Source organism: Grammomys surdaster, unplaced genomic scaffold (assembly GCF_004785775.1).
Source record: "Grammomys surdaster isolate TR1022 unplaced genomic scaffold, NIH_TR_1.0 126248, whole genome shotgun sequence".
In the NCBI taxonomy this organism is placed as follows: domain Eukaryota; kingdom Metazoa; phylum Chordata; class Mammalia; order Rodentia; family Muridae; genus Grammomys; species Grammomys surdaster.
The window spans coordinates 327,774-335,722 of NW_021621048.1; the positions used below are offsets into that span (position 1 = coordinate 327,774).

The 7,949-nt window shown below is 42.6% G+C and overlaps 1 long non-coding RNA gene across 1 annotated transcript; it reads left to right on the forward strand.

Moving 5' to 3' along the window:
- Positions 1-2,955: 2,955 nt before the first annotated feature.
- On the forward strand, positions 2,956-7,578 carry LOC114613617. Its single transcript, XR_003710206.1, has 2 exons — positions 2,956-3,051; positions 7,321-7,578. It is a non-coding gene; the product is annotated as an uncharacterized LOC114613617 (long non-coding RNA).
- Positions 7,579-7,949: the final 371 nt, after the last annotated feature.

Consider the following 7,949-nt stretch of genomic DNA (forward strand, 5'->3'; position numbering starts at 1 on the left):
CTCTCTCTCTCTCACACACACACACACACACACACACACACACACACAATCTTTGTTATTTTGAAAACCAAGACTAAAACATTTACCCCACCAAGAAAAAAATCGGATTTAGGTAAGAAAGAAAATGTTCAACTTAGATATTGAAAAAAAAAAAAGGTAACTTGTTATTTCAACAGTCTGTAGGATACTTACAATCTATTCTCACAGAAATTTTTCCAGTTCTTTCCAATATGGTCATGACAATAGAAAATCCCAGATATCCTCAGCTTTTTAAAGAGCCCACCTCATACTGTCTAGAGGAGTCTTTGAGTACAGCATACACCCCGACTAACCAAGTAGCCAGAAGCCCTTTGGATCTTGGAATGCTATATAAGAACTATAAAATGACTGGCTGAATAATGCCAAATGGGAACAAACTATATACACATCAAAAAATGATAAAACAATAATACAAAAATGCTAACCAAAAGGATACTTGGAAGTTATGATCGATATTAACTTGGTGTGTCAGCAGGTCAGAGAGCCCACCAGCAGTGAGCACATCTTGATATGTCGATGAAAGCTTTAGCGCTAGGACAAAACTGTGATGGGTTTTAATCTCTGAACTGGCCAGATAGTGACTTTGGCAATGTGTTCTGTCCTGGATGTCACACTGTGTGAACAGCTCTAATAAACTGATGCTTCTTGAACCCCACACCATTACCCCCCTCACACATACACACACATTTCAGCATGAAGGCATAGGTAGTTACAAAATTGTACTGTAGTGGGAAGGCAATGGGTAGGACCAGGGCTTTCATTCCAATTGTCAAGTTAACAAAATTGTGCAGCCAGTGTTCAGGATACCCAGTAATAGGATGTGCAGAGTAATGAATAATGCCTATCTCCAAATAGCCTCTTTTCTCTTTACAATTTGAGTTATCCAAGATCCCAAAAGCTACTAGAGAGTCCCAGTTTCATCCTCACCCCTGTAACAGACCACTTTCAGGGTCCTATCCTTTCTCTCTGACTCCACTCTATGAAGACTGCCAAACCGCATGGCAGACCCAGCTTACCTCCTCCTAGAGTCCCATTTAGCTCCTCCTTTATTATCACCATCCTTTTGTGTCAGTCTCCCATACCTAGAAATGTGTTCCACCTAGACCAACAATGGCCATATCTGGTAGGTATTCAGAAGCACTCCCTATTAGGAAACTGACAGTCAATATACATTCCTAACATCCAGAAAGGGCAACAGAAACCAGGAAACAAATACCCACCCAGTAAACACAAGAGCATATATCAACACTTACAATCACTCTCAGCACAACCCCAAATGTCTAGACATTATCACAAAAATACAATTATTAACCCACCAAGACCACACACCTTCACATGACCTCAACAACCCTACTGTAGTAGGCCCTAAGAAATGCAGTGTGGCTGAAACACAAGACAAAGACTTCAAAATAGTTATTATGAATATATTTGAGTACTTTAAAGAGGAAATGAACAAATTCATGAATAAAATCTATAAAAACAGAAACAAACAGTAGAACGAAATGAAAAAGTTATATTTAAGGCATGAAAGTAGAAATAGAGCACCCAAACTGAGGGAAAACTGTAAATGAAATATTCAGGAACTCAAACAAGGAATTCAGAGGTAAGCCTCATCAAGAGAATACGAGAAATGAAAGACAGAATCTCAGGCATTGAAGACAAGATAAAAGAAATGGGTGCCTCAGTAAAAGAAAATGTTGTCTTTTTTTTTTTTTTTTTTTTTTTTGGTTTTTTGAGACAGGGTCTCTCTGTGTAGCCCTGGCTGTCCTGGAACTCACTCTGTAGACCAGGCTGGCCTCGAACTCAGAAATCCACCTGCCTCTGCCTCCCAAGTGCTGGGATTAAAGGCGTGCGCCACCACCGCCGGGCAAATGTTAAGTCTTTAAAAATCCCTGTATACATCCAAGAAATCTGGATCACTGTGAAAGACAACAGTCTACAAATACAATAATAGGAATCCTAACTATAGTTGTTCCAGAATGGAACAGCTCTTGGTAAATTAATATAGTCTTGACAATTCTAGAGTCTAATATTTAATACAATTTCAAGACATCTAGATTCATATACTTTCAGTTCATTGCTCTCAAACCATTACCAGCTCATGCGCTTCCCTGGAGAAGCTAACTGGGAAAACTTTGCAGACGCCTTCCATAGGACCTGGGTTTGAGCTCTGCTGTATGGCAGAAATGCTTGGATGTTCAGAAAATAGAACAACCCTAAAAGAGAAATGTGAGCCTTGTGCATGCCAAGCACAGAGATTTTAAATATGACTGTCAGTCACAGATGCTCCAGAAACCAAAAGGCTCAGCAACACTCCTCTCCTTCATTAACTCACAGATTCCTGAGATCCTGGACATATGTGGCATTGCTTTGGAAAATACTGCACTGACAATTCAGTTCTGTCATTGGGGGGGAGTGAGGTGTCATAAAATCCAGCATCAGAATCGTTAAACACTAAACAATAGGACTAGAATAGTAACAAAGGAAACTGAGAGATGCTAGGTGTTTTCGAAATACTAAACGGATGAAAGAGCCAGCAAGAAAAGCTAAAGCTAAACCCATGTGGTTGAAAAGCAAAGGGGAAGAGGTGGTGTGCAGAGAGCAAGTCACCAAGACTGAGGGAGGCCCTGTTCCTGTTTACACTGATTCCCAGAATGCCGAGCGTCTTATATCTTCAGAAACTACAGAGGCCCTGGGCCTGAGGCCAAGTTTTACTTCTACTGGGACTAAATTCAGCTGTTATTCCAACTGCTTCAACAGATCCCTGGAGCCTGCACAGCACAGCCAACAGTAAGATTGCCATTTGCTGAAAGTGACTTCAGGTAAGGGAGGAAAGCTGTTCTTCTTCCTTTTGAGAGAAAACAAGACTGCCTCTTCTAGCCAGAACCTGGCCCAGCTGGGTCAATGCAGTATTTCAGAGTTCCTGCAGATCAACATCTGATGAGGTTTCTCAGGACCAGTGATGAAGAAAGATAGAAGATGCTTGCACAATCAAGTGTGAGAATGCAACATGTGAGTACTGGTGTGCCACAAGAAAACAAACAAGTAAGCAAGCAGAAAAAACATCAGACAGTTCTTCCTGGTTCCTGTAACCAGCTGCTGCTCTTTACTAGTTACTGGTGGAGGGAGAGAGGGAGAGAGGGAGAGAGGGAGGGAGGGAGGGAAGGAGGGAGGGAGGGAGGGAGGGAGGGGCTCATGCATTCCTCCCCTCCTTCTCCATTGAATGTTTTGATATATTCAACTGTAGCATTACCTCCTATTAGCAGTATATAACAGCTCCTCCAAAAAGTATTCCCCAAACCACCTAACACAACCACCCTAGACCCTGTAGCAGAATCTTTCTAACATAACACTCCCCTACTGAGGGACACCTCCCACCCCCAGCTCCTGCTCTCAGGATGTACAAACTTCCTCCGGGCTGCCACTAAGCCCTAGATTTTCAGCCTCAGCTGTTCCTGGTGGTCTTTGGCCACAAAGCATTACACATTCAACTTCCAATCTACTCCCAGGCAGGAGCATTGGGCTCTGATCATTATTGTAAAAAGGGGGACTATAAAAATATGCATCTTACCTGACCTAAGCAATTGAACAATGTTATGGCTTGGATTTGAGATGTTTCCCCACAGGCTCACGCTTTGAGCTCCTCTTCCCCAAGTGATGGTGAGTTTTGGGATGCTGTGCAACTTCTAGAAGGTGGAGCTGGAGCTCGGTAGGCCACGTGGGAGGGGCTTTTAGAGGCTGTAGTCTGGCCCCCAATTCCAGCTGTGTTTCCTAACCCACAGCCATGAAAAAGCTTCTGCCTCACACTCTAGCTACAATGGTCCTGATCAGATCCACTCCATCTAGTCAGACTGACGTCTCCTGAAACTACATCCCCTACTTCATATTGCCTCTGTCAAATATTTAGTCACAGCACTGCAGATATGAACACAGGTTTCTGTGAAAGACAAGAGGCCAATCTCTGAGTGAGCTAGTGAAGGGGAGAGTCTGAATTTTTGTTTGCTTGTTTGTTCTCAGAAGAGAAGGGAAGGAAGAAAGGGCCTGAGTTGGGTGGTAAGGAAGTGGAGAGGATCTGGGAGGTTTGGGGATAGGAAACTGTGATGAGAATATATTTCTGAAAATATTTTTTAATTAAAACGTTTCGGATAGATATGGATAGATGATATAGATATATAGATGCTATCTATAGGTAGAGATGCAATAAATACACATATTTAGAGATAGATAGACTGTATTCCAGAGAGAGAGAGAGAGAGAGAGAGAGAGAGAGAGAGAGAGAGAGAGAAAAGAGCTTCAGAAACCCAGAAAGAAAATAAAAGGATCCTGGAAACAGAGGGAAAGGTGAAAGGTGGCTACCAGAGAAATCTACCAGCTAGCCCCAGCCATCAGGGCAGTTCTCTGGTGGAGGGTAAAGGAAACAGAAGCCAAGAAGCCATGTCCAGAGTATAAGCCAGACAATCCTGCTTTCGGAAGAAGCTTTCAGAATCGCAGTCCTAAAAGCTAGATGTAGGTTTTAAAGGGTTAAAGATCCTCTAGCAGACAAGTTAATGATAGAGGGAAAGCTCTTTTTAAATTTTTATTTGTTTATTTTTGTCATGTTCTGTGAGTCAGCTTATGCTATCTGAGGGATACTACTGTGTTTTTTTTTTTTTTTAAATTAAGGCTAGGTTACATCAGGGGCCTGAGAAACAGGTAAGGTGACAGGTTGAGAAGCCTCAGATAATTTAGCTATAACCCCAGGATGAGGGAAGGCCCAGAGAGATAGATGTAGAAGGTAGAGCTCATCACTGAGAGCTGCAGGCAGAGGAGGGTGGACTCAAGCTAGGAAGTGCAGGAGAGGTAGCTCCCTCCTCTCCCTTGGTGGCAGCTGACCAGATCTCAACAACTGAGAATAACCTTGAAATTTGACAGCTTTAAGTCAGAGGCCAGTCAGTAGATTGGATTCTGGAGCCACCTATCGGCCACTTGCTGCATATATCCAGAGAATCCCTCTACCCTAACTTAAACCTTTCTGTTCTATTCTTCCTGATAACTATTCACTCAGCTGGTTTTTCTTCTTTATCTCATCTCCCTTGGAGGCAACTCCCCCCAATTACTACATTACTGACCTGCATTAAAAACAGAGCAGACATATCTGCAGATTCAATAGGACATATGTCACACCACTGCACACAAGGCACATTCTTGTACATATTATATACATATTTTCTCATTTAAAAAAATGGCTCAGGGGCTGAGGAGATGGCTCAGTGAGTGAAGTGCTTGCTGTGCAAGGATAAGGACCTGAGTTCAGATCCCCAGCACCCACGTAAAAAGCCAGACATGTGATGTGCACTTGAGATCCCAGTACTATCGAGGCAGAGACAACTGGATCTCCAGAGCTTGCGGGCCACACAGCGTAGCTAATTGGTGAGCTCCAGGCTCAACAACAGACTCTGTCTCTAAATTATATTCAAGGGCCAGGAGGAATATACCCAAAGTCAACCTCCAGCACATGCACAGGCAGGAACACCTACACACACATGTGCACATCGCACACAGGTGCTCGCTGGTGTGCGTGTGTGCACACACACACACACAGAGAGAAGGAGAGAGAGAGAGAGAGAGAGAGAGAGAGAGAGAGAGAAGCACACATGGACTCACTACATATTCTACTCTGCAATTTTGTTTACCTTTTTCATGAGACAGGTTGATCACATTTATCTGATTCATGTGAATTTATATTTATGTGAAAAAATACACACTTGTACTTATATGGATACACATAAATGTTCTTCCTCTTTAATGCTTGTCCAACATTTCTCAGTTGATGGAGCATATCTTATTGAACTTGTTTCTGGTGTTAAGTTGGTCTCAGTTTGGAAAGTCATAATAACACTGCAGTAAACATCTCTGCACAGGTCGCCATGCATTGCTGAGCTCTGGTAGGTTAAACTCACAAATGAGGAGGGTGAGGGAGTGGACAGGGGTCTGAGAGGAGGTAGCAGGAGGAGTGAGGGTGGATATCATCAAAATATATCATATAAAACTCCCAAGGGATTAATAGAGACATTAATTACCAAAGGAACAAATGAAAGCCAATGAGCACATTAAACTCATTTTTGGTATGGTTGCTCCTGGCCTTCTCATTTAAGGTCTTTGCACCCCTCCATTCTCAGACTCTCACATAGGTCTTTACTTTTTGAATGCTCACCACCATTGGAGAGAGCAGATCAGTTTTCCATGAACACGGTATCTTTGACTACTGGTTCACTGTCACCACCTGATTATCGGTGGTTCCATTTACCTACCGTGTGTGTGTGTGTGTGTGTGTGTGTGTGTGTGTGTGTGTGTGATCAGGTATGTGTACGAATGATATGGTGTGTGGTCAGAGGACAGTTTGTGGTATCAATTCTCTCCTATGCCATGTGGGTCTCAGGGATAGAACTCACGTTTTCAGGCTTGGCAGCAAGCCCTGTTGCCACTAAACCATCTTGCTGCACCACAACCTGTATCTGTTTACTAAATAAACATTTGTCATTTATTTGTTCCTTCACATGTTTATGAAGTATACATTGAGCACTTATAAGGGCAACAGATCTAAACTCTGCGGATGTGGTACTAAAGATACCGGACAAAACCTCTCGCCTGGTTGTAAATGAATAAAAAGGGATTTGTTCTGAGTGGTGTGACAGCTAATCTTGCTTGTCAATTTAGCTACATCTGGAATCAACTAAAACCCAGGCTGGTAGGAATTTTAATAATCAGATTATTTGAGGTGAGAAGATGCAGCCCAAATCTGGGCCACACCTTCTAGTGATAGCTCACATAAAAGGACATGGAAGAAGAAAACTTCGGGGTTTTCTTGTTTGTTTGTTTGTTTGTTTTGTTTGTTTGTCTTTGCTTTTTTGCTTTTTTTTTTTAAACCAGCTTGCTCTAATCTCACTGGCAAGTTTATCTACTCTGTTTTTACAGCTGGTATCCCAGCATAGACTGAAAATCAGTAGCTTTTCAGGAATCCTCCTGGACTCCAGCACTAGATTATAACTTCTGAGACATCCAGCCTCATGAACTGAGCAACTACTAGATTCTCAGCCTTTCTGCTGTTAAATAGCCATTGTTGGTCTCCCTGGACTGACCCTGGGAGTGAGTCTAATAACACCCTTTGTTACCAGCTTTATTCTTCCTATGTCTTTAGAGAATTCTGACTAATAACCCATGAGGGGTATTCTTGTGGTTTAACAAAGCCTCTATTTGCTCTTCCATCTAACAAAGTCTTGGTCAATTGTTTCCTCATTGCAGAAAAACATCACTTGATTCTGGATTGGTCCGGGGTGGAAAGGCAGTCTATTCTTGAGTATGTGGCTGCCCGAGCCATGCAGGGAACAAGAATACAGCTCATCAGAACATTGCTCAAAGGCCATTTCCTCCTGCTAATGAAAAAAACAAAGCTGGCTGAGACAACTGTTATTTCCCTGACATCTCTGACATTTAACTTGTAACAATGATGTTTACTGGGCCGAGAAGTCTAAAATTAAACCTCTCATTTAAATTTGAACATTGTCACTTAATCTATTAAAATCTAGCTGCACTGTGGGCAACATATGCTACTCAGGAAGTCACAGATGGGAAAAGTTCAGAGAGGACTGAGGACAGGGGAGGGCCTGCCACCTAGGGAAGGGTTGGAGCTAACCGCTGAGCAGGGTATGTTAATGTCTCACCCTGCTCAAAATTCCACCTCAAGCCCTGAGTCTTGCACAAAGAAAGGAGTGAAACCCAAGACCTTCCATCTCCTACCTGCAAGTCTGACATCATAGCATGTTTGCTAAGCCAAGAAAAGATACTTAATGTGGCCAACTAACATTAGAAAACTGGTTATGGCAGTATCTAACTTAAAACCTCAGCCTGCTTGGAACTGAACCTCTGCCACT